Here is a 27,096-nt window from a genome sequence, read left to right on the forward strand (position 1 = left end):
TTGAGAAAATGCTAACGCTGAGTTTTTCTCTGCTGGTTCTAAAATTATTGAACATCTTGATGTTATATTTTAGAATACCTGAATTTCCAAATGTAAATCAGATTTTAAAATGATCAAAGAAAAGAATGTAGAGGAAGCTGCTAAAAAAACACTCTTTAGCACAAAGTGGCGAATGTAAATGTCTAGATAAGATAAAGATTCAAAGATTGGAGGCTTGTTTTAATTGGAGAAGAGTTTTGTATCTAAAGAATTTAAACCTTTATCCATTATCTTCAGTATTCTTTAAAAGTGAAAAATACGGAAATATTTTCCAAAAAAGTTTATTTGCCTCCTGAAATCATAATGTATGCCATAAGATATGTCCAGAAAATTGGCTTGAAATTCTTGTCTTTACTAAAATGTAAATATTTTGTGAAAATCTGCTCTCAAATCTTGAAAGATTGCTTTTAGAGTGATTTCCATTTTTACTATTCTTTCTCTTATTAGTTTTAGCCACACTGAAGTTCCAAACAATTTTTTTCAGTTTCAGGCTCTGTAGCGCAATGGATAGCGCATTGGACTTCTAGGAAAGTGTAGGCATTCAAAGGTTGTGGGTTCGAGTCCCGCCAGAGTCAGCTTTTGTTTGGTGTCTGATGCGAAAGTCCTATATAATACCCATAAGATAATAAAGAGTAAGAAATGATTTAATATATGATTTATTATTATCCTTTAGAGCATTTTTGTAGAATTCAAAAATCGCTAGGGCTCCCCTTTCTAGAAAAGACTAAGAAGGCAACCCAGTTTTGTGAACTTTTAAAATGCTGCTTTTCCATCCTGTTTTGAAATTCATTCTTCATGTAGATTTGTTATGTGTGTCTAAAACACAGAGAGAGTTGAGAAAATGCTAACGCTGAGTTTTTCTCTGCTGGTTCTAAAATTATTGAACATCTTGATGTTATATTTTAGAATACCTGAATTTCCAAATGTAAATCAGATTTTAAAATGATCAAAGAAAAGAATGTAGAGGAAGCTGCTAAAAAAACACTCTTTAGCACAAAGTGGCGAATGTAAATGTCTAGATAAGATAAAGATTCAAAGATTGGAGGCTTGTTTTAATTGGAGAAGAGTTTTGTATCTAAAGAATTTAAACCTTTATCCATTATCTTCAGTATTCTTTAAAAGTGAAAAAAACGGAAATATTTTCCAAAAAAGTTTATTTGCCTCCTGAAATCATAATGTATGCCATAAGATATGTCCAGAAAATTGGCTTGAAATTCTTGTCTTTACTAAAATGTAAATATTTTGTGAAAATCTGCTCTCAAATCTTGAAAGATTGCTTTTAGAGTGATTTCCATTTTTACTATTCTTTCTCTTATTAGTTTTAGCCACACTGAAGTTCCAAACAATTTTTTTCAGTTTCAGGCTCTGTGGTGCAATGGATAGCGCATTGGACTTCTAGGAAAGTGTAGGCATTCAAAGGTTGTGGGTTCGAGTCCCGCCAGAGTCAGCTTTTGTTTGGTGTCTGATGCGAAAGTCCTATATAATACCCATAAGATAATAAAGAGTAAGAAATGATTTAATATATGATTTATTATTATCCTTTAGAGCATTTTTGTAGAATTCAAAAATCGCTAGGGCTCCCCTTTCTAGAAAAGACTAAGAAGGCAACCCAGTTTTGTGAACTTTTAAAATGCTGCTTTTCCATCCTGTTTTGAAATTCATTCTTCATGTAGATTTGTTATGTGTGTCTAAAACACAGAGAGAGTTGAGAAAATGCTAACGCTGAGTTTTTCTCTGCTGGTTCTAAAATTATTGAACATCTTGATGTTATATTTTAGAATACCTGAATTTCCAAATGTAAATCAGATTTTAAAATGATCAAAGAAAAGAATGTAGAGGAAGCTGCTAAAAAAACACTCTTTAGCACAAAGTGGCGAATGTAAATGTCTAGATAAGATAAAGATTCAAAGATTGGAGGCTTGTTTTAATTGGAGAAGAGTTTTGTATCTAAAGAATTTAAACCTTTATCCATTATCTTCAGTATTCTTTAAAAGTGAAAAAAACGGAAATATTTTCCAAAAAAGTTTATTTGCCTCCTGAAATCATAATGTATGCCATAAGATATGTCCAGAAAATTGGCTTGAAATTCTTGTCTTTACTAAAATGTAAATATTTTGTGAAAATCTGCTCTCAAATCTTGAAAGATTGCTTTTAGAGTGATTTCCATTTTTACTATTCTTTCTCTTATTAGTTTTAGCCACACTGAAGTTCCAAACAATTTTTTTCAGTTTCAGGCTCTGTGGCGCAATGGATAGCGCATTGGACTTCTAGGAAAGTGTAGGCATTCAAAGGTTGTGGGTTCGAGTCCCGCCAGAGTCAGCTTTTGTTTGGTGTCTGATGCGAAAGTCCTATATAATACCCATAAGATAATAAAGAGTAAGAAATGATTTAATATATGATTTATTATTATCCTTTAGAGCATTTTTGTAGAATTCAAAAATCGCTAGGGCTCCCCTTTCTAGAAAAGACTAAGAAGGCAACCCAGTTTTGTGAACTTTTAAAATGCTGCTTTTCCATCCTGTTTTGAAATTCATTCTTCATGTAGATTTGTTATGTGTGTCTAAAACACAGAGAGAGTTGAGAAAATGCTAACGCTGAGTTTTTCTCTGCTGGTTCTAAAATTATTGAACATCTTGATGTTATATTTTAGAATACCTGAATTTCCAAATGTAAATCAGATTTTAAAATGATCAAAGAAAAGAATGTAGAGGAAGCTGCTAAAAAAACACTCTTTAGCACAAAGTGGCGAATGTAAATGTCTAGATAAGATAAAGATTCAAAGATTGGAGGCTTGTTTTAATTGGAGAAGAGTTTTGTATCTAAAGAATTTAAACCTTTATCCATTATCTTCAGTATTCTTTAAAAGTGAAAAATACGGAAATATTTTCCAAAAAAGTTTATTTGCCTCCTGAAATCATAATGTATGCCATAAGATATGTCCAGAAAATTGGCTTGAAATTCTTGTCTTTACTAAAATGTAAATATTTTGTGAAAATCTGCTCTCAAATCTTGAAAGATTGCTTTTAGAGTGATTTCCATTTTTACTATTCTTTCTCTTATTAGTTTTAGCCACACTGAAGTTCCAAACAATTTTTTTCAGTTTCAGGCTCTGTAGCGCAATGGATAGCGCATTGGACTTCTAGGAAAGTGTAGGCATTCAAAGGTTGTGGGTTCGAGTCCCGCCAGAGTCAGCTTTTGTTTGGTGTCTGATGCGAAAGTCCTATATAATACCCATAAGATAATAAAGAGTAAGAAATGATTTAATATATGATTTATTATTATCCTTTAGAGCATTTTTGTAGAATTCAAAAATCGCTAGGGCTCCCCTTTCTAGAAAAGACTAAGAAGGCAACCCAGTTTTGTGAACTTTTAAAATGCTGCTTTTCCATCCTGTTTTGAAATTCATTCTTCATGTAGATTTGTTATGTGTGTCTAAAACACAGAGAGAGTTGAGAAAATGCTAACGCTGAGTTTTTCTCTGCTGGTTCTAAAATTATTGAACATCTTGATGTTATATTTTAGAATACCTGAATTTCCAAATGTAAATCAGATTTTAAAATGATCAAAGAAAAGAATGTAGAGGAAGCTGCTAAAAAAACACTCTTTAGGACAAAGTGGCGAATGTAAATGTCTAGATAAGATAAAGATTCAAAGATTGGAGGCTTGTTTTAATTGGAGAAGAGTTTTGTATCTAAAGAATTTAAACCTTTATCCATTATCTTCAGTATTCTTTAAAAGTGAAAAAAACGGAAATATTTTCCAAAAAAGTTTATTTGCCTCCTGAAATCATAATGTATGCCATAAGATATGTCCAGAAAATTGGCTTGAAATTCTTGTCTTTACTAAAATGTAAATATTTTGTGAAAATCTGCTCTCAAATCTTGAAAGATTGCTTTTAGAGTGATTTCCATTTTTACTATTCTTTCTCTTATTAGTTTTAGCCACACTGAAGTTCCAAACAATTTTTTTCAGTTTCAGGCTCTGTGGCGCAATGGATAGCGCATTGGACTTCTAGGACAGTGTAGGCATTCAAAGCTTGTGGGTTCGAGTCCCGCCAGAGTCAGCTTTTGTTTGGTGTCTGATGCGAAAGTCCTATATAATACCCATAAGATAATAAAGAGTAAGAAATGATTTAATATATGATTTATTATTATCCTTTAGAGCATTTTTGTAGAATTCAAAAATCGCTAGGGCTCCCCTTTCTAGAAAAGACTAAGAAGGCAACCCAGTTTTGTGAACTTTTAAAATGCTGCTTTTCCATCCTGTTTTGAAATTCATTCTTCATGTAGATTTGTTATGTGTGTCTAAAACACAGAGAGAGTTGAGAAAATGCTAACGCTGAGTTTTTCTCTGCTGGTTCTAAAATTATTGAACATCTTGATGTTATATTTTAGAATACCTGAATTTCCAAATGTAAATCAGATTTTAAAATGATCAAAGAAAAGAATGTAGAGGAAGCTGCTAAAAAAACACTCTTTAGCACAAAGTGGCGAATGTAAATGTCTAGATAAGATAAAGATTCAAAGATTGGAGGCTTGTTTTAATTGGAGAAGAGTTTTGTATCTAAAGAATTTAAACCTTTATCCATTATCTTCAGTATTCTTTAAAAGTGAAAAAAACGGAAATATTTTCCAAAAAAGTTTATTTGCCTCCTGAAATCATAATGTATGCCATAAGATATGTCCAGAAAATTGGCTTGAAATTCTTGTCTTTACTAAAATGTAAATATTTTGTGAAAATCTGCTCTCAAATCTTGAAAGATTGCTTTTAGAGTGATTTCCATTTTTACTATTTATTTATTAGTTTTAGCCACACTGAAGTTCCAAACAATTTTTTTCAGTTTCAGGCTCTGTGGCGCAATGGATAGCGCATTGGACTTCTAGGAAAGTGTAGGCATTCAAAGGTTGTGGGTTCGAGTCCTGCCATAGTCAGCTTTTGTTTGGTGTCTGATGCGAAAGTCCTATATAATACCCATAAGATAATAAAGAGTAAGAAATGATTTAATATATGATTTATTATTATCCTTTAGAGCATTTTTGTAGAATTCAAAAATCGCTAGGGCTCCCCTTTCTAGAAAAGACTAAGAAGGCAACCCAGTTTTGTGAACTTTTAAAATGCTGCTTTTCCATCCTGTTTTGAAATTCATTCTTCATGTAGATTTGTTATGTGTGTCTAAAACACAGAGAGAGTTGAGAAAATGCTAACGCTGAGTTTTTCTCTGCTGGTTCTAAAATTATTGAACATCTTGATGTTATATTTTAGAATACCTGAATTTCCAAATGTAAATCAGATTTTAAAATGATCAAAGAAAAGAATGTAGAGGAAGCTGCTAAAAAAACACTCTTTAGGACAAAGTGGCGAATGTAAATGTCTAGATAAGATAAAGATTCAAAGATTGGAGGCTTGTTTTAATTGGAGAAGAGTTTTGTATCTAAAGAATTTAAACCTTTATCCATTATCTTCAGTATTCTTTAAAAGTGAAAAAAACGGAAATATTTTCCAAAAAAGTTTATTTGCCTCCTGAAATCATAATGTATGCCATAAGATATGTCCAGAAAATTGGCTTGAAATTCTTGTCTTTACTAAAATGTAAATATTTTGTGAAAATCTGCTCTCAAATCTTGAAAGATTGCTTTTAGAGTGATTTCCATTTTTACTATTCTTTCTCTTATTAGTTTTAGCCACACTGAAGTTCCAAACAATTTTTTTCAGTTTCAGGCTCTGTGGTGCAATGGATAGCGCATTGGACTTCTAGGAAAGTGTAGGCATTCAAAGGTTGTGGGTTCGAGTCCCGCCAGAGTCAGCTTTTGTTTGGTGTCTGATGCGAAAGTCCTATATAATACCCATAAGATAATAAAGAGTAAGAAATGATTTAATATATGATTTATTATTATCCTTTAGAGCATTTTTGTAGAATTCAAAAATCGCTAGGGCTCCCCTTTCTAGAAAAGACTAAGAAGGCAACCCAGTTTTGTGAACTTTTAAAATGCTGCTTTTCCATCCTGTTTTGAAATTCATTCTTCATGTAGATTTGTTATGTGTGTCTAAAACACAGAGAGAGTTGAGAAAATGCTAACGCTGAGTTTTTCTCTGCTGGTTCTAAAATTATTGAACATCTTGATGTTATATTTTAGAATACCTGAATTTCCAAATTTAAATCAGATTTTAAAATGATCAAAGAAAAGAATGTAGAGGAAGCTGCTAAAAAAACACTCTTTAGGACAAAGTGGCGAATGTAAATGTCTAGATAAGATAAAGATTCAAAGATTGGAGGCTTGTTTTAATTGGAGAAGAGTTTTGTATCTAAAGAATTTAAACCTTTATCCATTATCTTCAGTATTCTTTAAAAGTGAAAAAAACGGAAATATTTTCCAAAAAAGTTTATTTGCCTCCTGAAATCATAATGTATGCCATAAGATATGTCCAGAAAATTGGCTTGAAATTCTTGTCTTTACTAAAATGTAAATATTTTGTGAAAATCTGCTCTCAAATCTTGAAAGATTGCTTTTAGAGTGATTTCCATTTTTACTATTCTTTCTCTTATTAGTTTTAGCCACACTGAAGTTCCAAACAATTTTTTTCAGTTTCAGGCTCTGTGGCGCAATGGATAGCGCATTGGACTTCTAGGACAGTGTAGGCATTCAAAGTTTGTGGGTTCGAGTCCCGCCAGAGTCAGCTTTTGTTTGGTGTCTGATGCGAAAGTCCTATATAATACCCATAAGATAATAAAGAGTAAGAAATGATTTAATATATGATTTATTATTATCCTTTAGAGCATTTTTGTAGAATTCAAAAATCGCTAGGGCTCCCCTTTCTAGAAAAGACTAAGAAGGCAACCCAGTTTTGTGAACTTTTAAAATGCTGCTTTTCCATCCTGTTTTGAAAATCATTCTTCATGTAGATTTGTTATGTGTGTCTAAAACACAGAGAGAGTTGAGAAAATGCTAACGCTGAGTTTTTCTCTGCTGGTTCTAAAATTATTGAACATCTTGATGTTATATTTTAGAATACCTGAATTTCCAAATGTAAATCAGATTTTAAAATGATCAAAGAAAAGAATGTAGAGGAAGCTGCTAAAAAAACACTCTTTAGCACAAAGTGGCGAATGTAAATGTCTAGATAAGATAAAGATTCAAAGATTGGAGGCTTGTTTTAATTGGAGAAGAGTTTTGTATCTAAAGAATTTAAACCTTTATCCATTATCTTCAGTATTCTTTAAAAGTGAAAAAAACGGAAATATTTTCCAAAAAAGTTTATTTGCCTCCTGAAATCATAATGTATGCCATAAGATATGTCCAGAAAATTGGCTTGAAATTCTTGTCTTTACTAAAATGTAAATATTTTGTGAAAATCTGCTCTCAAATCTTGAAAGATTGCTTTTAGAGTGATTTCCATTTTTACTATTTATTTATTAGTTTTAGCCACACTGAAGTTCCAAACAATTTTTTTCAGTTTCAGGCTCTGTGGCGCAATGCATAGCGCATTGGACTTCTAGGAAAGTGTAGGCATTCAAAGGTTGTGGGTTCGAGTCCTGCCAGAGTCAGCTTTTGTTTGGTGTCTGATGCGAAAGTCCTATATAATACCCATAAGATAATAAAGAGTAAGAAATGATTTAATATATGATTTATTATTATCCTTTAGAGCATTTTTGTAGAATTCAAAAATCGCTAGGGCTCCCCTTTCTAGAAAAGACTAAGAAGGCAACCCAGTTTTGTGAACTTTTAAAATGCTGCTTTTCCATCCTGTTTTGAAATTCATTCTTCATGTAGATTTGTTATGTGTGTCTAAAACACAGAGAGAGTTGAGAAAATGCTAACGCTGAGTTTTTCTCTGCTGGTTCTAAAATTATTGAACATCTTGATGTTATATTTTAGAATACCTGAATTTCCAAATGTAAATCAGATTTTAAAATGATCAAAGAAAAGAATGTAGAGGAAGCTGCTAAAAAAACACTCTTTAGCACAAAGTGGCGAATGTAAATGTCTAGATAAGATAAAGATTCAAAGATTGGAGGCTTGTTTTAATTGGAGAAGAGTTTTGTATCTAAAGAATTTAAACCTTTATCCATTATCTTCAGTATTCTTTAAAAGTGAAAAAAATGGAAATATTTTCCAAAAAAGTTTATTTGCCTCCTGAAATCATAATGTATGCCATAAGCTATGTCCAGAAAATTGGCTTGAAATTCTTGTCTTTACTAAAATGTAAATATTTTGTGAAAATCTGCTCTCAAATCTTGAAAGATTGCTTTTAGAGTGATTTCCATTTTTACTATTCTTTCTCTTATTAGTTTTAGCCACACTGAAGTTCCAAACAATTTTTTTCAGTTTCAGGCTCTGTGGCGCAATGGATAGCGCATTGGACTTCTAGGAAAGTGTAGGCATTCAAAGGTTGTGGGTTCGAGTCCCGCCAGAGTCAGCTTTTGTTTGGTGTCTGATGCGAAAGTCCTATATAATACCCATAAGATAATAAAGAGTAAGAAATGATTTAATATATGATTTATTATTATCCTTTAGAGCATTTTTGTAGAATTCAAAAATCGCTAGGGCTCCCCTTTCTAGAAAAGACTAAGAAGGCAACCCAGTTTTGTGAACTTTTAAAATGCTGCTTTTCCATCCTGTTTTGAAATTCATTCTTCATGTAGATTTGTTATGTGTGTCTAAAACACAGAGAGAGTTGAGAAAATGCTAACGCTGAGTTTTTCTCTGCTGGTTCTAAATTTATTGAACATCTTGATGTTATATTTTAGAATACCTGAATTTCCAAATGTAAATCAGATTTTAAAATGATCAAAGAAAAGAATGTAGAGGAAGCTGCTAAAAAAACACTCTTTAGCACAAAGTGGCGAATGTAAATGTCTAGATAAGATAAAGATTCAAAGATTGGAGGCTTGTTTTAATTGGAGAAGAGTTTTGTATCTAAAGAATTTAAACCTTTATCCATTATCTTCAGTATTCTTTAAAAGTGAAAAAAACGGAAATATTTTCCAAAAAAGTTTATTTGCCTCCTGAAATCATAATGTATGCCATAAGATATGTCCAGAAAATTGGCTTGAAATTCTTGTCTTTACTAAAATGTAAATATTTTGTGAAAATCTGCTCTCAAATCTTGAAAGATTGCTTTTAGAGTGATTTCCATTTTTACTATTCTTTCTCTTATTAGTTTTAGCCACACTGAAGTTCCAAACAATTTTTTTCAGTTTCAGGCTCTGTGGCGCAATGGATAGCGCATTGGACTTCTAGGAAAGTGTAGGCATTCAAAGGTTGTGGGTTCGAGTCCCGCCAGAGTCAGCTTTTGTTTGGTGTCTGATGCGAAAGTCCTATATAATACCCATAAGATAATAAAGAGTAAGAAATGATTTAATATATGATTTATTATTATCCTTTAGAGCATTTTTGTAGAATTCAAAAATCGCTAGGGCTCCCCTTTCTAGAAAAGACTAAGAAGGCAACCCAGTTTTGTGAACTTTTAAAATGCTGCTTTTCCATCCTGTTTTGAAATTCATTCTTCATGTAGATTTGTTATGTGTGTCTAAAACACAGAGAGAGTTGAGAAAATGCTAACGCTGAGTTTTTCTCTGCTGGTTCTAAAATTATTGAACATCTTGATGTTATATTTTAGAATACCTGAATTTCCAAATGTAAATCAGATTTTAAAATGATCAAAGAAAAGAATGTAGAGGAAGCTGCTAAAAAAACACTCTTTAGCACAAAGTGGCGAATGTAAATGTCTAGATAAGATAAAGATTCAAAGATTGGAGGCTTGTTTTAATTGGAGAAGAGTTTTGTATCTAAAGAATTTAAACCTTTATCCATTATCTTCAGTATTCTTTAAAAGTGAAAAATACGGAAATATTTTCCAAAAAAGTTTATTTGCCTCCTGAAATCATAATGTATGCCATAAGATATGTCCAGAAAATTGGCTTGAAATTCTTGTCTTTACTAAAATGTAAATATTTTGTGAAAATCTGCTCTCAAATCTTGAAAGATTGCTTTTAGAGTGATTTCCATTTTTACTATTCTTTCTCTTATTAGTTTTAGCCACACTGAAGTTCCAAACAATTTTTTTCAGTTTCAGGCTCTGTAGCGCAATGGATAGCGCATTGGACTTCTAGGAAAGTGTAGGCATTCAAAGGTTGTGGGTTCGAGTCCCGCCAGAGTCAGCTTTTGTTTGGTGTCTGATGCGAAAGTCCTATATAATACCCATAAGATAATAAAGAGTAAGAAATGATTTAATATATGATTTATTATTATCCTTTAGAGCATTTTTGTAGAATTCAAAAATCGCTAGGGCTCCCCTTTCTAGAAAAGACTAAGAAGGCAACCCAGTTTTGTGAACTTTTAAAATGCTGCTTTTCCATCCTGTTTTGAAATTCATTCTTCATGTAGATTTGTTATGTGTGTCTAAAACACAGAGAGAGTTGAGAAAATGCTAACGCTGAGTTTTTCTCTGCTGGTTCTAAAATTATTGAACATCTTGATGTTATATTTTAGAATACCTGAATTTCCAAATGTAAATCAGATTTTAAAATGATCAAAGAAAAGAATGTAGAGGAAGCTGCTAAAAAAACACTCTTTAGGACAAAGTGGCGAATGTAAATGTCTAGATAAGATAAAGATTCAAAGATTGGAGGCTTGTTTTAATTGGAGAAGAGTTTTGTATCTAAAGAATTTAAACCTTTATCCATTATCTTCAGTATTCTTTAAAAGTGAAAAAAACGGAAATATTTTCCAAAAAAGTTTATTTGCCTCCTGAAATCATAATGTATGCCATAAGATATGTCCAGAAAATTGGCTTGAAATTCTTGTCTTTACTAAAATGTAAATATTTTGTGAAAATCTGCTCTCAAATCTTGAAAGATTGCTTTTAGAGTGATTTCCATTTTTACTATTCTTTCTCTTATTAGTTTTAGCCACACTGAAGTTCCAAACAATTTTTTTCAGTTTCAGGCTCTGTGGCGCAATGGATAGCGCATTGGACTTCTAGGACAGTGTAGGCATTCAAAGCTTGTGGGTTCGAGTCCCGCCAGAGTCAGCTTTTGTTTGGTGTCTGATGCGAAAGTCCTATATAATACCCATAAGATAATAAAGAGTAAGAAATGATTTAATATATGATTTATTATTATCCTTTAGAGCATTTTTGTAGAATTCAAAAATCGCTAGGGCTCCCCTTTCTAGAAAAGACTAAGAAGGCAACCCAGTTTTGTGAACTTTTAAAATGCTGCTTTTCCATCCTGTTTTGAAATTCATTCTTCATGTAGATTTGTTATGTGTGTCTAAAACACAGAGAGAGTTGAGAAAATGCTAACGCTGAGTTTTTCTCTGCTGGTTCTAAAATTATTGAACATCTTGATGTTATATTTTAGAATACCTGAATTTCCAAATGTAAATCAGATTTTAAAATGATCAAAGAAAAGAATGTAGAGGAAGCTGCTAAAAAAACACTCTTTAGCACAAAGTGGCGAATGTAAATGTCTAGATAAGATAAAGATTCAAAGATTGGAGGCTTGTTTTAATTGGAGAAGAGTTTTGTATCTAAAGAATTTAAACCTTTATCCATTATCTTCAGTATTCTTTAAAAGTGAAAAAAACGGAAATATTTTCCAAAAAAGTTTATTTGCCTCCTGAAATCATAATGTATGCCATAAGATATGTCCAGAAAATTGGCTTGAAATTCTTGTCTTTACTAAAATGTAAATATTTTGTGAAAATCTGCTCTCAAATCTTGAAAGATTGCTTTTAGAGTGATTTCCATTTTTACTATTTATTTATTAGTTTTAGCCACACTGAAGTTCCAAACAATTTTTTTCAGTTTCAGGCTCTGTGGCGCAATGGATAGCGCATTGGACTTCTAGGAAAGTGTAGGCATTCAAAGGTTGTGGGTTCGAGTCCTGCCATAGTCAGCTTTTGTTTGGTGTCTGATGCGAAAGTCCTATATAATACCCATAAGATAATAAAGAGTAAGAAATGATTTAATATATGATTTATTATTATCCTTTAGAGCATTTTTGTAGAATTCAAAAATCGCTAGGGCTCCCCTTTCTAGAAAAGACTAAGAAGGCAACCCAGTTTTGTGAACTTTTAAAATGCTGCTTTTCCATCCTGTTTTGAAATTCATTCTTCATGTAGATTTGTTATGTGTGTCTAAAACACAGAGAGAGTTGAGAAAATGCTAACGCTGAGTTTTTCTCTGCTGGTTCTAAAATTATTGAACATCTTGATGTTATATTTTAGAATACCTGAATTTCCAAATGTAAATCAGATTTTAAAATGATCAAAGAAAAGAATGTAGAGGAAGCTGCTAAAAAAACACTCTTTAGGACAAAGTGGCGAATGTAAATGTCTAGATAAGATAAAGATTCAAAGATTGGAGGCTTGTTTTAATTGGAGAAGAGTTTTGTATCTAAAGAATTTAAACCTTTATCCATTATCTTCAGTATTCTTTAAAAGTGAAAAAAACGGAAATATTTTCCAAAAAAGTTTATTTGCCTCCTGAAATCATAATGTATGCCATAAGATATGTCCAGAAAATTGGCTTGAAATTCTTGTCTTTACTAAAATGTAAATATTTTGTGAAAATCTGCTCTCAAATCTTGAAAGATTGCTTTTAGAGTGATTTCCATTTTTACTATTCTTTCTCTTATTAGTTTTAGCCACACTGAAGTTCCAAACAATTTTTTTCAGTTTCAGGCTCTGTGGTGCAATGGATAGCGCATTGGACTTCTAGGAAAGTGTAGGCATTCAAAGGTTGTGGGTTCGAGTCCCGCCAGAGTCAGCTTTTGTTTGGTGTCTGATGCGAAAGTCCTATATAATACCCATAAGATAATAAAGAGTAAGAAATGATTTAATATATGATTTATTATTATCCTTTAGAGCATTTTTGTAGAATTCAAAAATCGCTAGGGCTCCCCTTTCTAGAAAAGACTAAGAAGGCAACCCAGTTTTGTGAACTTTTAAAATGCTGCTTTTCCATCCTGTTTTGAAATTCATTCTTCATGTAGATTTGTTATGTGTGTCTAAAACACAGAGAGAGTTGAGAAAATGCTAACGCTGAGTTTTTCTCTGCTGGTTCTAAAATTATTGAACATCTTGATGTTATATTTTAGAATACCTGAATTTCCAAATTTAAATCAGATTTTAAAATGATCAAAGAAAAGAATGTAGAGGAAGCTGCTAAAAAAACACTCTTTAGGACAAAGTGGCGAATGTAAATGTCTAGATAAGATAAAGATTCAAAGATTGGAGGCTTGTTTTAATTGGAGAAGAGTTTTGTATCTAAAGAATTTAAACCTTTATCCATTATCTTCAGTATTCTTTAAAAGTGAAAAAAACGGAAATATTTTCCAAAAAAGTTTATTTGCCTCCTGAAATCATAATGTATGCCATAAGATATGTCCAGAAAATTGGCTTGAAATTCTTGTCTTTACTAAAATGTAAATATTTTGTGAAAATCTGCTCTCAAATCTTGAAAGATTGCTTTTAGAGTGATTTCCATTTTTACTATTCTTTCTCTTATTAGTTTTAGCCACACTGAAGTTCCAAACAATTTTTTTCAGTTTCAGGCTCTGTGGCGCAATGGATAGCGCATTGGACTTCTAGGACAGTGTAGGCATTCAAAGTTTGTGGGTTCGAGTCCCGCCAGAGTCAGCTTTTGTTTGGTGTCTGATGCGAAAGTCCTATATAATACCCATAAGATAATAAAGAGTAAGAAATGATTTAATATATGATTTATTATTATCCTTTAGAGCATTTTTGTAGAATTCAAAAATCGCTAGGGCTCCCCTTTCTAGAAAAGACTAAGAAGGCAACCCAGTTTTGTGAACTTTTAAAATGCTGCTTTTCCATCCTGTTTTGAAAATCATTCTTCATGTAGATTTGTTATGTGTGTCTAAAACACAGAGAGAGTTGAGAAAATGCTAACGCTGAGTTTTTCTCTGCTGGTTCTAAAATTATTGAACATCTTGATGTTATATTTTAGAATACCTGAATTTCCAAATGTAAATCAGATTTTAAAATGATCAAAGAAAAGAATGTAGAGGAAGCTGCTAAAAAAACACTCTTTAGCACAAAGTGGCGAATGTAAATGTCTAGATAAGATAAAGATTCAAAGATTGGAGGCTTGTTTTAATTGGAGAAGAGTTTTGTATCTAAAGAATTTAAACCTTTATCCATTATCTTCAGTATTCTTTAAAAGTGAAAAAAACGGAAATATTTTCCAAAAAAGTTTATTTGCCTCCTGAAATCATAATGTATGCCATAAGATATGTCCAGAAAATTGGCTTGAAATTCTTGTCTTTACTAAAATGTAAATATTTTGTGAAAATCTGCTCTCAAATCTTGAAAGATTGCTTTTAGAGTGATTTCCATTTTTACTATTTATTTATTAGTTTTAGCCACACTGAAGTTCCAAACAATTTTTTTCAGTTTCAGGCTCTGTGGCGCAATGCATAGCGCATTGGACTTCTAGGAAAGTGTAGGCATTCAAAGGTTGTGGGTTCGAGTCCTGCCAGAGTCAGCTTTTGTTTGGTGTCTGATGCGAAAGTCCTATATAATACCCATAAGATAATAAAGAGTAAGAAATGATTTAATATATGATTTATTATTATCCTTTAGAGCATTTTTGTAGAATTCAAAAATCGCTAGGGCTCCCCTTTCTAGAAAAGACTAAGAAGGCAACCCAGTTTTGTGAACTTTTAAAATGCTGCTTTTCCATCCTGTTTTGAAATTCATTCTTCATGTAGATTTGTTATGTGTGTCTAAAACACAGAGAGAGTTGAGAAAATGCTAACGCTGAGTTTTTCTCTGCTGGTTCTAAAATTATTGAACATCTTGATGTTATATTTTAGAATACCTGAATTTCCAAATGTAAATCAGATTTTAAAATGATCAAAGAAAAGAATGTAGAGGAAGCTGCTAAAAAAACACTCTTTAGCACAAAGTGGCGAATGTAAATGTCTAGATAAGATAAAGATTCAAAGATTGGAGGCTTGTTTTAATTGGAGAAGAGTTTTGTATCTAAAGAATTTAAACCTTTATCCATTATCTTCAGTATTCTTTAAAAGTGAAAAAAATGGAAATATTTTCCAAAAAAGTTTATTTGCCTCCTGAAATCATAATGTATGCCATAAGCTATGTCCAGAAAATTGGCTTGAAATTCTTGTCTTTACTAAAATGTAAATATTTTGTGAAAATCTGCTCTCAAATCTTGAAAGATTGCTTTTAGAGTGATTTCCATTTTTACTATTCTTTCTCTTATTAGTTTTAGCCACACTGAAGTTCCAAACAATTTTTTTCAGTTTCAGGCTCTGTGGCGCAATGGATAGCGCATTGGACTTCTAGGAAAGTGTAGGCATTCAAAGGTTGTGGGTTCGAGTCCCGCCAGAGTCAGCTTTTGTTTGGTGTCTGATGCGAAAGTCCTATATAATACCCATAAGATAATAAAGAGTAAGAAATGATTTAATATATGATTTATTATTATCCTTTAGAGCATTTTTGTAGAATTCAAAAATCGCTAGGGCTCCCCTTTCTAGAAAAGACTAAGAAGGCAACCCAGTTTTGTGAACTTTTAAAATGCTGCTTTTCCATCCTGTTTTGAAATTCATTCTTCATGTAGATTTGTTATGTGTGTCTAAAACACAGAGAGAGTTGAGAAAATGCTAACGCTGAGTTTTTCTCTGCTGGTTCTAAATTTATTGAACATCTTGATGTTATATTTTAGAATACCTGAATTTCCAAATGTAAATCAGATTTTAAAATGATCAAAGAAAAGAATGTAGAGGAAGCTGCTAAAAAAACACTCTTTAGCACAAAGTGGCGAATGTAAATGTCTAGATAAGATAAAGATTCAAAGATTGGAGGCTTGTTTTAATTGGAGAAGAGTTTTGTATCTAAAGAATTTAAACCTTTATCCATTATCTTCAGTATTCTTTAAAAGTGAAAAAAACGGAAATATTTTCCAAAAAAGTTTATTTGCCTCCTGAAATCATAATGTATGCCATAACATATGTCCAGAAAATTGGCTTGAAATTCTTGTCTTTACTAAAATGTAAATATTTTGTGAAAATCTGCTCTCAAATCTTGAAAGATTGCTTTTAGAGTGATTTCCATTTTTACTATTCTTTCTCTTATTAGTTTTAGCCACACTGAAGTTCCAAACAATTTTTTTCAGTTTCAGGCTCTGTGGCGCAATGGATAGCGCATTGGACTTCTAGGAAAGTGTAGGCATTCAAAGGTTGTGGGTTCGAGTCCCGCCAGAGTCAGCTTTTGTTTGGTGTCTGATGCGAAAGTCCTATATAATACCCATAAGATAATAAAGAGTAAGAAATGATTTAATATATGATTTATTATTATCCTTTAGAGCATTTTTGTAGAATTCAAAAATCGCTAGGGCTCCCCTTTCTAGAAAAGACTAAGAAGGCAACCCAGTTTTGTGAACTTTTAAAATGCTGCTTTTCCATCCTGTTTTGAAATTCATTCTTCATGTAGATTTGTTATGTGTGTCTAAAACACAGAGAGAGTTGAGAAAATGCTAACGCTGAGTTTTTCTCTGCTGGTTCTAAAATTATTGAACATCTTGATGTTATATTTTAGAATACCTGAATTTCCAAATGTAAATCAGATTTTAAAATGATCAAAGAAAAGAATGTAGAGGAAGCTGCTAAAAAAACACTCTTTAGCACAAAGTGGCGAATGTAAATGTCTAGATAAGATAAAGATTCAAAGATTGGAGGCTTGTTTTAATTGGAGAAGAGTTTTGTATCTAAAGAATTTAAACCTTTATCCATTATCTTCAGTATTCTTTAAAAGTGAAAAAAACGGAAATATTTTCCAAAAAAGTTTATTTGCCTCCTGAAATCATAATGTATGCCATAAGATATGTCCAGAAAATTGGCTTGAAATTCTTGTCTTTACTAAAATGTAAATATTTTGTGAAAATCTGCTCTCAAATCTTGAAAGATTGCTTTTAGAGTGATTTCCATTTTTACTATTCTTTCTCTTATTAGTTTTAGCCACACTGAAGTTCCAAACAATTTTTTTCAGTTTCAGGCTCTGTGGCGCAATGGATAGCGCATTGGAATTCTAGGAAAGTGTAGGCATTCAAAGGTTGTGGGCTCGAGTCCCGCCAGAGTCAGCTTTTGTTTGGTGTCTGATGCGAAAGTCCTATATAATACCCATAAGATAATAAAGAGTAAAAAATGATTTAATATATGATTTATTATTATCCTTTAGAGCATTTTTGTAGAATTCAAAAATCGCTAGGGCTCCCCTTTCTAGAAAAGACTAAGAAGGCAACCCAGTTTTGTGAACTTTTAAAATGCTGCTTTTCCATCCTGTTTTGAAATTCATTCTTCATGTAGATTTGTTATGTGTGTCTAAAACACAGAGAGAGTTGAGAAAATGCTAACGCTGAGTTTTTCTCTGCTGGTTCTAAAATTATTGAACATCTTGATGTTATATTTTAGAATACCTGAATTTCCAAATGTAAATCAGATTTTAAAATGATCAAAGAAAAGAATGTAGAGGAAGCTGCTAAAAAAACACTCTTTAGCACAAAGTGGCGAATGTAAATGTCTAGATAAGATAAAGATTCAAAGATTGGAGGCTTATTTTAATTGGAGAAGAGTTTTGTATCTAAAGAATTTAAACCTTTATCCATTATCTTCAGTATTCTTTAAAAGTGAAAAAAACGGAAATATTTTCCAAAAAAGTTTATTTGCCTCCTGAAATCATAATGTATGCCATAAGATATGTCCAGAAAATTGGCTTGAAATTCTTGTCTTTACTAAAATGTAAATATTTTGTAAAAATCTGCTCTCAAATCTTGAAAGATTGCTTTTAGAGTGATTTCCATTTTTACTATTCTTTCTCTTATTAGTTTTAGCCACACTGAAGTTCCAAACAACTTTTTTTCAGTTTCAGGCTCTGTGGCGCAATGGATAGCGCATTGGACTTCTAGGAAAGTGTAGGCATTCAAAGGTTGTGGGTTCGAGTCCCGCCAGAGTCAGCTTTTGTTTGGTGTCTGATGCGAAAGTCCTATATAATACCCATAAGATAATAAAGAGTAAGAAATTATTTAATATATGATTTATTATTATCCTTTAGAGCATTTTTGTAGAATTCAAAAATCGCTAGGGCTCCCCTTTCTAGAAAAGACTAAGAAGGCAACCCAGTTTTGTGAACTTTTAAAATGCTGCTTTTCCATCCTGTTTTGAAATTCATTCTTCATGTAGATTTGTTATGTGTGTCTAAAACACAGAGAGAGTTGAGAAAATGCTAACGCTGAGTTTTTCTCTGCTGGTTCTAAAATTATTGAACATCTTGATGTTATATTTTAGAATACCTGAATTTCCAAATGTAAATCAGATTTTAAAATGATCAAAGAAAAGAATGTAGAGGAAGCTGCTAAAAAAACACTCTTTAGCACAAAGTGGCGAATGTAAATGTCTAGATAAGATAAAGATTCAAAGATTGGAGGCTTGTTTTAATTGGAGAAGAGTTTTGTATCTAAAGAATTTAAACCTTTATCCATTATCTTCAGTATTCTTTAAAAGTGAAAAAAACGGAAATATTTTCCAAAAAAGTTTATTTGCCTCCTGAAATCATAATGTATGCCATAAGATATGTCCAGAAAATTGGCTTGAAATTCTTGTCTTTACTAAAATGTAAATATTTTGTGAAAATCTGCTCTCAAATCTTGAAAGATTGCTTTTAGAGTGATTTCCATTTTTACTATTCTTTCTCTTATTAGTTTTAGCCACACTGAAGTTCCAAACAATTTTTTTCAGTTTCAGGCTCTGTGGCGCAATGGATAGCGCATTGGACTTCTAGGAAAGTGTAGGCATTCAAAGGTTGTGGGTTCGAGTCCCGCCAGAGTCAGCTTTTGTTTGGTGTCTGATGCGAAAGTCCTATATAATACCCATAAGATAATAAAGAGTAAGAAATGATTTAATATATGATTTATTATTATCCTTTAGTGCATTTTTGTAGAATTCAAAAATCGCTAGGGCTCCCCTTTCTAGAAAAGACTAAGAAGGCAACCCAGTTTTGTGAACTTTTAAAATGCTGCTTTTCCATCCTGTTTTAAAATTCATTCTTCATGTAGATTTGTTATGTGTGTCTAAAACACAGAGAGAGTTGAGAAAATGCTAACGCTGAGTTTTTCTCTGCTGGTTCTAAAATTATTGAACATCTTGATGTTATATTTTAGAATACCTGAATTTCCAAATGTAAATCAGATTTTAAAATGATCAAAGAAAAGAATGTAGAGGAAGCTGCTAAAAAAACACTCTTTAGCACAAAGTGGCGAATGTAAATGTCTAGATAAGATAAAAATTCAAAGATTGGAGGCTTGTTTTAATTGGAGAAGAGTCTTGTATCTAAAGAATTTAAACCTTTATCCATTATCTTCAGTATTCTTTAAAAGTGAAAAAAACGGAAATATTTTCCAAAAAAGTTTATTTGCCTCCTGAAATCATAATGTATGCCATAAGATATGTCCAGAAAATTGGCTTGAAATTCTTGTCTTTACTAAAATGTAAATATTTTGTGAAAATCTGCTCTCAAATCTTGAAAGATTGCTTTTAGAGTGATTTCCATTTTTACTATTCTTTCTCTTATTAGTTTTAGCCACACTGAAGTTCCAAACAATTTTTTTCAGTTTCAGGCTCTGTGGCGCAATGGATAGCGCATTGGACTTCTAGGAAAGTGTAGGCATTCAAAGGTTGTGGGTTCGAGTCCCGCCAGAGTCAGCTTTTGTTTGGTGTCTGATGCGAAAGTCCTATATAATACCCATAAGATAATAAAGAGTAAGAAATGATTTAATATATGATTTATTATTATCCTTTAGTGCATTTTTGTAGAATTCAAAAATCGCTAGGGCTCCCCTTTCTAGAAAAGACTAAGAAGGCAACCCAGTTTTGTGAACTTTTAAAATGCTGCTTTTCCATCCTGTTTTAAAATTCATTCTTCATGTAGATTTGTTATGTGTGTCTAAAACACAGAGAGAGTTGAGAAAATGCTAACGCTGAGTTTTTCTCTGCTGGTTCTAAAATTATTGAACATCTTGATGTTATATTTTAGAATACCTGAATTTCCAAATGTAAATCAGATTTTAAAATGATCAAAGAAAAGAATGTAGAGGAAGCTGCTAAAAAAACACTCTTTAGCACAAAGTGGCGAATGTAAATGTCTAGATAAGATAAAAATTCAAAGATTGGAGGCTTGTTTTAATTGGAGAAGAGTCTTGTATCTAAAGAATTTAAACCTTTATCCATTATCTTCAGTATTCTTTAAAAGTGAAAAAAACGGAAATATTTTCCAAAAAAGTTTATTTGCCTCCTGAAATCATAACGTATGCCATAAGATATGTCCAGAAAATTGGCTTGAAATTCTTGTCTTTACTAAAATGTAAATATTTTGTGAAAATCTGCTCTCAAATCTTGAAAGATTGCTTTTAGAGTGATTTCCATTTTTACTATTCTTTCTCTTATTAGTTTTAGCCACACTGAAGTTCCAAACAATTTTTTTCAGTTTCAGGCTCTGTGGCGCAATGGATAGCGCATTGGACTTCTAGGAAAGTGTAGGCATTCAAAGGTTGTGGGTTCGAGTCCCGACAGAGTCAGCTTTTGTTTGGTGTCTGATGCGAAAGTCCTATATAATACCCATAAGATAATAAAGAGTAAGAAATGATTTAATATATGATTTATTATTATCCTTTAGAGCATTTTTGTAGAATTCAAAAATCGCTAGGGCTCCCCTTTCTAGAAAAGACTAAGAAGGCAACCCAGTTTTGTGAACTTTTAAAATGCTGCTTTTCCATCCTGTTTTGAAATTCATTCTTCATGTAGATTTGTTATGTGTGTCTAAAACACAGAGAGAGTTGAGAAAATGCTAACGCTGAGTTTTTCTCTGCTGGTTCTAAAATTATTGAACATCTTGATGTTATATTTTAGAATACCTGAATTTCCAAATGTAAATCAGATTTTAAAATGATCAAAGAAAAGAATGTAGAGGAAGCTGCTAAAAAAACACTCTTTAGCACAAAGTGGCGAATGTAAATGTCTAGATAAGATAAAGATTCAAAGATTGGAGGCTTGTTTTAATTGGAGAAGAGTTTTGTATCTAAAGAATTTAAACCTTTATCCATTATCTTCAGTATTCTTTAAAAGTGAAAAAAACGGAAATATTTTCCAAAAAAGTTTATTTGCCTCCTGAAATCATAATGTATGCCATAAGATATGTCCAGAAAATTGGCTTGAAATTCTTGTCTTTACTAAAATGTAAATATTTTGTGAAAATCTGCTCTCAAATCTTGAAAGATTGCTTTTAGAGTGATTTCCATTTTTACTATTCTTTCTCTTATTAGTTTAAGCCACACTGAAGTTCCAAACTATTATTTCAGTTTCAGGCTCTGTGGCGCAATGGATAGCGCATTGGACTTCTAGGAAAGTGTAGGCATTCAAAGGTTGTGGGTTCGAGTCCCGCCAGAGTCAGCTTTTGTTTGGTGTCTGATGCGAAAGTCCTATATAATACCCATAAGATAATAAAGAGTAAGAAATGATTTAATATATGATTTATTATTATCCTTTAGAGCATTTTTGTAGAATTCAAAAATCGCTAGGGCTCCCCTTTCTAGAAAAGACTAAGAAGGCAACCCAGTTTTGTGAACTTTTAAAATGCTGCTTTTCCATCCTGTTTTGAAAATCATTCTTCATGTAGATTTGTTATGTGTGTCTAAAACACAGAGAGAGTTGAGAAAATGCTAACGCTGAGTTTTTCTCTGCTGGTTCTAAAATTATTGAACATTTTGATGTTATATTTTAGAATACCTGAATTTCCAAATGTAAATCAGATTTTAAAATGATCAAAGAAAAGAATGTAGAGGAAGCTGCTAAAAAAACACTCTTTAGCACAAAGTGGCGAATGTAAATGTCTAGATAAGATAAAGATTCAAAGATTGGAGGCTTGTTTTAATTGGAGAAGAGTTTTGTATCTAAAGAATTTAAACCTTTATCCATTATCTTCAGTATTCTTTAAAAGTGAAAAAAACGGAAATATTTTCCAAAAAAGTTTATTTGCCTCCTGAAATCATAATGTATGCCATAAGATATGTCCAGAAAATTGGCTTGAAATTCTTGTCTTTACTAAAATGTAAATATTTTGTGAAAATCTGCTCTCAAATCTTGAAAGATTGCTTTTAGAGTGATTTCCATTTTTACTATTCTTTCTCTTATTAGTTTTAGCCACACTGAAGTTCCAAACAATTTTTTTCAGTTTCAGGCTCTGTGGCGCAATGGATAGCGCATTGGACTTCTAGGAAAGTGTAGGCATTCAAAGGTTGTGGGTTCGAGTCCCGCCAGAGTCAGCTTTTGTTTGGTGTCTGATGCGAAAGTCCTATATAATACCCATAAGATAATAAAGAGTAAGAAATGATTTAATATATGATTTATTATTATCCTTTAGTGCATTTTTGTAGAATTCAAAAATCGCTAGGGCTCCCCTTTCTAGAAAAGACTAAGAAGGCAACCCAGTTTTGTGAACTTTTAAAATGCTGCTTTTCCATCCTGTTTTAAAATTCATTCTTCATGTAGATTTGTTATGTGTGTCTAAAACACAGAGAGAGTTGAGAAAATGCTAACGCTGAGTTTTTCTCTGCTGGTTCTAAAATTATTGAACATCTTGATGTTATATTTTAGAATACCTGAATTTCCAAATGTAAATCAGATTTTAAAATGATCAAAGAAAAGAATGTAGAGGAAGCTGCTAAAAAAACACTCTTTAGCACAAAGTGGCGAATGTAAATGTCTAGATAAGATAAAAATTCAAAGATTGGAGGCTTGTTTTAATTGGAGAAGAGTCTTGTATCTAAAGAATTTAAACCTTTATCCATTATCTTCAGTATTCTTTAAAAGTGAAAAAAACGGAAATATTTTCCAAAAAAGTTTATTTGCCTCCTGAAATCATAATGTATGCCATAAGATATGTCCAGAAAATTGGCTTGAAATTCTTGTCTTTACTAAAATGTAAATATTTTGTGAAAATCTGCTCTCAAATCTTGAAAGATTGCTTTTAGAGTGATTTCCATTTTTACTATTCTTTCTCTTATTAGTTTTAGCCACACTGAAGTTCCAAACAATTTTTTTCAGTTTCAGGCTCTGTGGCGCAATGGATAGCGCATTGGACTTCTAGGAAAGTGTAGGCATTCAAAGGTTGTGGGTTCGAGTCCCGCCAGAGTCAGCTTTTGTTTGGTGTCTGATGCGAAAGTCCTATATAATACCCATAAGATAATAAAGAGTAAGAAATGATTTAATATATGATTTATTATTATCCTTTAGTGCATTTTTGTAGAATTCAAAAATCGCTAGGGCTCCCCTTTCTAGAAAAGACTAAGAAGGCAACCCAGTTTTGTGAACTTTTAAAATGCTGCTTTTCCATCCTGTTTTAAAATTCATTCTTCATGTAGATTTGTTATGTGTGTCTAAAACACAGAGAGAGTTGAGAAAATGCTAACGCTGAGTTTTTCTCTGCTGGTTCTAAAATTATTGAACATCTTGATGTTATATTTTAGAATACCTGAATTTCCAAATGTAAATCAGATTTTAAAATGATCAAAGAAAAGAATGTAGAGGAAGCTGCTAAAAAAACACTCTTTAGCACAAAGTGGCGAATGTAAATGTCTAGATAAGATAAAAATTCAAAGATTGGAGGCTTGTTTTAATTGGAGAAGAGTCTTGTATCTAAAGAATTTAAACCTTTATCCATTATCTTCAGTATTCTTTAAAAGTGAAAAAAACGGAAATATTTTCCAAAAAAGTTTATTTGCCTCCTGAAATCATAACGTATGCCATAAGATATGTCCAGAAAATTGGCTTGAAATTCTTGTCTTTACTAAAATGTAAATATTTTGTGAAAATCTGCTCTCAAATCTTGAAAGATTGCTTTTAGAGTGATTTCCATTTTTACTATTCTTTCTCTTATTAGTTTTAGCCACACTGAAGTTCCAAACAATTTTTTTCAGTTTCAGGCTCTGTGGCGCAATGGATAGCGCATTGGACTTCTAGGAAAGTGTAGGCATTCAAAGGTTGTGGGTTCGAGTCCCGACAGAGTCAGCTTTTGTTTGGTGTCTGATGCGAAAGTCCTATATAATACCCATAAGATAATAAAGAGTAAGAAATGATTTAATATATGATTTATTATTATCCTTTAGAGCATTTTTGTAGAATTCAAAAATCGCTAGGGCTCCCCTTTCTAGAAAAGACTAAGAAGGCAACCCAGTTTTGTGAACTTTTAAAATGCTGCTTTTCCATCCTGTTTTGAAATTCATTCTTCATGTAGATTTGTTATGTGTGTCTAAAACACAGAGAGAGTTGAGAAAATGCTAACGCTGAGTTTTTCTCTGCTGGTTCTAAAATTATTGAACATCTTGATGTTATATTTTAGAATACCTGAATTTCCAAATGTAAATCAGATTTTAAAATGATCAAAGAAAAGAATGTAGAGGAAGCTGCTAAAAAAACACTCTTTAGCACAAAGTGGCGAATGTAAATGTCTAGATAAGATAAAGATTCAAAGATTGGAGGCTTGTTTTAATTGGAGAAGAGTTTTGTATCTAAAGAATTTAAACCTTTATCCATTATCTTCAGTATTCTTTAAAAGTGAAAAAAACGGAAATATTTTCCAAAAAAGTTTATTTGCCTCCTGAAATCATAATGTATGCCATAAGATATGTCCAGAAAATTGGCTTGAAATTCTTGTCTTTACTAAAATGTAAATATTTTGTGAAAATCTGCTCTCAAATCTTGAAAGATTGCTTTTAGAGTGATTTCCATTTTTACTATTCTTTCTCTTATTAGTTTAAGCCACACTGAAGTTCCAAACTATTATTTCAGTTTCAGGCTCTGTGGCGCAATGGATAGCGCATTGGACTTCTAGGAAAGTGTAGGCATTCAAAGGTTGTGGGTTCGAGTCCCGCCAGAGTCAGCTTTTGTTTGGTGTCTGATGCGAAAGTCCTATATAATACCCATAAGATAATAAAGAGTAAGAAATGATTTAATATATGATTTATTATTATCCTTTAGAGCATTTTTGTAGAATTCAAAAATCGCTAGGGCTCCCCTTTCTAGAAAAGACTAAGAAGGCAACCCAGTTTTGTGAACTTTTAAAATGCTGCTTTTCCATCCTGTTTTGAAAATCATTCTTCATGTAGATTTGTTATGTGTGTCTAAAACACAGAGAGAGTTGAGAAAATGCTAACGCTGAGTTTTTCTCTGCTGGTTCTAAAATTATTGAACATTTTGATGTTATATTTTAGAATACCTGAATTTCCAAATGTAAATCAGATTTTAAAATGATCAAAGAAAAGAATGTAGAGGAAGCTGCTAAAAAAACACTCTTTAGCACAAAGTGGCGAATGTAAATGTCTAGATAAGATAAAGATTCAAAGATTGGAGGCTTGTTTTAATTGGAGAAGAGTTTTGTATCTAAAGAATTTAAACCTTTATCCATTATCTTCAGTATTCTTTAAAAGTGAAAAAAACGGAAATATTTTCCAAAAAAGTTTATTTGCCTCCTGAAATCATAATGTATGCCATAAGATATGTCCAGAAAATTGGCTTGAAATTCTTGTCTTTACTAAAATGTAAATATTTTGTGAAAATCTGCTCTCAAATCTTGAAAGATTGCTTTTAGAGTGATTTCCATTTTTACTATTCTTTCTCTTATTAGTTTTAGCCACACTGAAGTTCCAAACAATTTTTTTCAGTTTCAGGCTCTGTGGCGCAATGGATAGCGCATTGGACTTCTAGGAAAGTGTAGGCATTCAAAGGTTGTGGGTTCAAGTCCCGCCAGAGTCAGCTTTTGTTTGGTGTCTGATGCGAAAGTCCTATATAATACCCATAAGATAATAAAGAGTAAGAAATGATTTAATATATGATTTATTATTATCCTTTAGAGCATTTTTGTAGAATTCAAAAATCGCTAGGGCTCCCCTTTCTAGAAAAGACTAAGAAGGCAACCCAGTTTTGTGAACTTTTAAAATGCTGCTTTTCCATCCTGTTTTGAAATTCATTCTTCATGTAGATTTGTTATGTGTGTCTAAAACACAGAGAGAGTTGAGAAAATGCTAACGCTGAGTTTTTCTCTGCTGGTTCTAAAATTATTGAACATCTTGATGTTATATTTTAGAATACCTGAATTTCCAAATGTAAATCAGATTTTAAAATGATCAAAGAAAAGAATGTAGAGGAAGCTGCTAAAAAAACACTCTTTAGCACAAAGTGGCGAATGTAAATGTATAGATAAGATAAAGATTCAAAGATTGGAGGCTTGTTTTAATTGGAGAAGAGTTTTGTATCTAAAGAATTTAAACCTTTATCCATTATCTTCAGTATTCTTTAAAAGTGAAAAAAACGGAAATATTTTCCAAAAAAGTTTATTTGCCTCCTGAAATCATAATGTATGCCATAAGATATGTCCAGAAAATTGGCTTGAAATTCTTGTCTTTACTAAAATGTAAATATTTTGTGAAAATCTGCTCTCAAATCTTGAAAGATTGCTTTTAGAGTGATTTCCATTTTTACTATTCTTTCTCTTATTAGTTTTAGCCACACTGAAGTTCCAAACAATTTTTTTCAGTTTCAGGCTCTGTGGCGCAATGGACATTGGACTTCTAGGAAAGTGAAGGCATTCAAAGGTTGTGGGTTCGAGTCCCGCCAGAGTCAGCTTTTGTTTGGTGTCTGATGCGAAAGTCCTATATAATACCCATAAGATAATAAAGAGTAAGAAATGATTTAATATATGATTTATTATTATCCTTTAGAGCATTTTTGTAGAATTCAAAAATCGCTAGGGCTCCCCTTTCTAGAAAAGACTAAGAAGGCAACCCAGTTTTGTGAACTTTTAAAATGCTGCTTTTCCATCCTGTTTTGAAATTCATTCTTCATGTAGATTTGTTATGTGTGTCTAAAACACAGAGAGAGTTGAGAAAATGCTAACGCTGAGTTTTTCTCTGCTGGTTCTAAAATTATTGAACATCTTGATGTTATATTTTAGAATACCTGAATTT

At 32.0% G+C, this 27,096-nt stretch overlaps 25 non-coding genes across 25 annotated transcripts; all 25 read left to right on the forward strand.

Annotated features, from left to right (window-relative positions):
• Positions 1–528: 528 nt before the first annotated feature.
• Positions 529–614, forward strand: TRNAR-UCU (transfer RNA arginine (anticodon UCU)). The gene is given in 2 exon segments: positions 529–565; positions 579–614. It is a non-coding gene; the product is annotated as a tRNA-Arg (tRNA).
• A 786-nt stretch (positions 615–1,400) lies between these two features.
• TRNAR-UCU (transfer RNA arginine (anticodon UCU)) lies at positions 1,401–1,486 on the forward strand. Its single transcript is given in 2 exon segments — positions 1,401–1,437; positions 1,451–1,486. It is a non-coding gene; the product is annotated as a tRNA-Arg (tRNA).
• Positions 1,487–2,272: 786 nt separating this feature from the next.
• On the forward strand, positions 2,273–2,358 carry TRNAR-UCU (transfer RNA arginine (anticodon UCU)). The gene is given in 2 exon segments: positions 2,273–2,309; positions 2,323–2,358. It is a non-coding gene; the product is annotated as a tRNA-Arg (tRNA).
• A 786-nt stretch (positions 2,359–3,144) lies between these two features.
• Positions 3,145–3,230, forward strand: TRNAR-UCU (transfer RNA arginine (anticodon UCU)). The gene is given in 2 exon segments: positions 3,145–3,181; positions 3,195–3,230. It is a non-coding gene; the product is annotated as a tRNA-Arg (tRNA).
• A 786-nt stretch (positions 3,231–4,016) lies between these two features.
• TRNAR-UCU (transfer RNA arginine (anticodon UCU)) lies at positions 4,017–4,102 on the forward strand. The gene is given in 2 exon segments: positions 4,017–4,053; positions 4,067–4,102. It is a non-coding gene; the product is annotated as a tRNA-Arg (tRNA).
• A 1,654-nt stretch (positions 4,103–5,756) lies between these two features.
• Positions 5,757–5,842, forward strand: TRNAR-UCU (transfer RNA arginine (anticodon UCU)). The gene is given in 2 exon segments: positions 5,757–5,793; positions 5,807–5,842. It is a non-coding gene; the product is annotated as a tRNA-Arg (tRNA).
• Positions 5,843–6,628: 786 nt separating this feature from the next.
• TRNAR-UCU (transfer RNA arginine (anticodon UCU)) lies at positions 6,629–6,714 on the forward strand. The gene is given in 2 exon segments: positions 6,629–6,665; positions 6,679–6,714. It is a non-coding gene; the product is annotated as a tRNA-Arg (tRNA).
• A 1,654-nt stretch (positions 6,715–8,368) lies between these two features.
• Positions 8,369–8,454, forward strand: TRNAR-UCU (transfer RNA arginine (anticodon UCU)). The gene is given in 2 exon segments: positions 8,369–8,405; positions 8,419–8,454. It is a non-coding gene; the product is annotated as a tRNA-Arg (tRNA).
• A 786-nt stretch (positions 8,455–9,240) lies between these two features.
• Positions 9,241–9,326, forward strand: TRNAR-UCU (transfer RNA arginine (anticodon UCU)). Its single transcript is given in 2 exon segments — positions 9,241–9,277; positions 9,291–9,326. It is a non-coding gene; the product is annotated as a tRNA-Arg (tRNA).
• A 786-nt stretch (positions 9,327–10,112) lies between these two features.
• Positions 10,113–10,198, forward strand: TRNAR-UCU (transfer RNA arginine (anticodon UCU)). Its single transcript is given in 2 exon segments — positions 10,113–10,149; positions 10,163–10,198. It is a non-coding gene; the product is annotated as a tRNA-Arg (tRNA).
• Positions 10,199–10,984: 786 nt separating this feature from the next.
• Positions 10,985–11,070, forward strand: TRNAR-UCU (transfer RNA arginine (anticodon UCU)). Its single transcript is given in 2 exon segments — positions 10,985–11,021; positions 11,035–11,070. It is a non-coding gene; the product is annotated as a tRNA-Arg (tRNA).
• A 1,654-nt stretch (positions 11,071–12,724) lies between these two features.
• TRNAR-UCU (transfer RNA arginine (anticodon UCU)) lies at positions 12,725–12,810 on the forward strand. Its single transcript is given in 2 exon segments — positions 12,725–12,761; positions 12,775–12,810. It is a non-coding gene; the product is annotated as a tRNA-Arg (tRNA).
• Positions 12,811–13,596: 786 nt separating this feature from the next.
• On the forward strand, positions 13,597–13,682 carry TRNAR-UCU (transfer RNA arginine (anticodon UCU)). Its single transcript is given in 2 exon segments — positions 13,597–13,633; positions 13,647–13,682. It is a non-coding gene; the product is annotated as a tRNA-Arg (tRNA).
• A 1,654-nt stretch (positions 13,683–15,336) lies between these two features.
• On the forward strand, positions 15,337–15,422 carry TRNAR-UCU (transfer RNA arginine (anticodon UCU)). The gene is given in 2 exon segments: positions 15,337–15,373; positions 15,387–15,422. It is a non-coding gene; the product is annotated as a tRNA-Arg (tRNA).
• Positions 15,423–16,208: 786 nt separating this feature from the next.
• TRNAR-UCU (transfer RNA arginine (anticodon UCU)) lies at positions 16,209–16,294 on the forward strand. Its single transcript is given in 2 exon segments — positions 16,209–16,245; positions 16,259–16,294. It is a non-coding gene; the product is annotated as a tRNA-Arg (tRNA).
• Positions 16,295–17,953: 1,659 nt separating this feature from the next.
• TRNAR-UCU (transfer RNA arginine (anticodon UCU)) lies at positions 17,954–18,039 on the forward strand. The gene is given in 2 exon segments: positions 17,954–17,990; positions 18,004–18,039. It is a non-coding gene; the product is annotated as a tRNA-Arg (tRNA).
• A 786-nt stretch (positions 18,040–18,825) lies between these two features.
• On the forward strand, positions 18,826–18,911 carry TRNAR-UCU (transfer RNA arginine (anticodon UCU)). The gene is given in 2 exon segments: positions 18,826–18,862; positions 18,876–18,911. It is a non-coding gene; the product is annotated as a tRNA-Arg (tRNA).
• Positions 18,912–19,697: 786 nt separating this feature from the next.
• TRNAR-UCU (transfer RNA arginine (anticodon UCU)) lies at positions 19,698–19,783 on the forward strand. The gene is given in 2 exon segments: positions 19,698–19,734; positions 19,748–19,783. It is a non-coding gene; the product is annotated as a tRNA-Arg (tRNA).
• A 786-nt stretch (positions 19,784–20,569) lies between these two features.
• TRNAR-UCU (transfer RNA arginine (anticodon UCU)) lies at positions 20,570–20,655 on the forward strand. Its single transcript is given in 2 exon segments — positions 20,570–20,606; positions 20,620–20,655. It is a non-coding gene; the product is annotated as a tRNA-Arg (tRNA).
• Positions 20,656–21,440: 785 nt separating this feature from the next.
• Positions 21,441–21,526, forward strand: TRNAR-UCU (transfer RNA arginine (anticodon UCU)). Its single transcript is given in 2 exon segments — positions 21,441–21,477; positions 21,491–21,526. It is a non-coding gene; the product is annotated as a tRNA-Arg (tRNA).
• Positions 21,527–22,312: 786 nt separating this feature from the next.
• TRNAR-UCU (transfer RNA arginine (anticodon UCU)) lies at positions 22,313–22,398 on the forward strand. The gene is given in 2 exon segments: positions 22,313–22,349; positions 22,363–22,398. It is a non-coding gene; the product is annotated as a tRNA-Arg (tRNA).
• A 786-nt stretch (positions 22,399–23,184) lies between these two features.
• On the forward strand, positions 23,185–23,270 carry TRNAR-UCU (transfer RNA arginine (anticodon UCU)). The gene is given in 2 exon segments: positions 23,185–23,221; positions 23,235–23,270. It is a non-coding gene; the product is annotated as a tRNA-Arg (tRNA).
• Positions 23,271–24,056: 786 nt separating this feature from the next.
• On the forward strand, positions 24,057–24,142 carry TRNAR-UCU (transfer RNA arginine (anticodon UCU)). Its single transcript is given in 2 exon segments — positions 24,057–24,093; positions 24,107–24,142. It is a non-coding gene; the product is annotated as a tRNA-Arg (tRNA).
• A 785-nt stretch (positions 24,143–24,927) lies between these two features.
• TRNAR-UCU (transfer RNA arginine (anticodon UCU)) lies at positions 24,928–25,013 on the forward strand. The gene is given in 2 exon segments: positions 24,928–24,964; positions 24,978–25,013. It is a non-coding gene; the product is annotated as a tRNA-Arg (tRNA).
• A 786-nt stretch (positions 25,014–25,799) lies between these two features.
• Positions 25,800–25,885, forward strand: TRNAR-UCU (transfer RNA arginine (anticodon UCU)). The gene is given in 2 exon segments: positions 25,800–25,836; positions 25,850–25,885. It is a non-coding gene; the product is annotated as a tRNA-Arg (tRNA).
• Positions 25,886–27,096: the final 1,211 nt, after the last annotated feature.

This window comes from Anomaloglossus baeobatrachus, chromosome 3 (genome assembly GCF_048569485.1).
Source record: "Anomaloglossus baeobatrachus isolate aAnoBae1 chromosome 3, aAnoBae1.hap1, whole genome shotgun sequence".
Lineage (NCBI taxonomy): Eukaryota > Metazoa > Chordata > Amphibia > Anura > Aromobatidae > Anomaloglossus > Anomaloglossus baeobatrachus.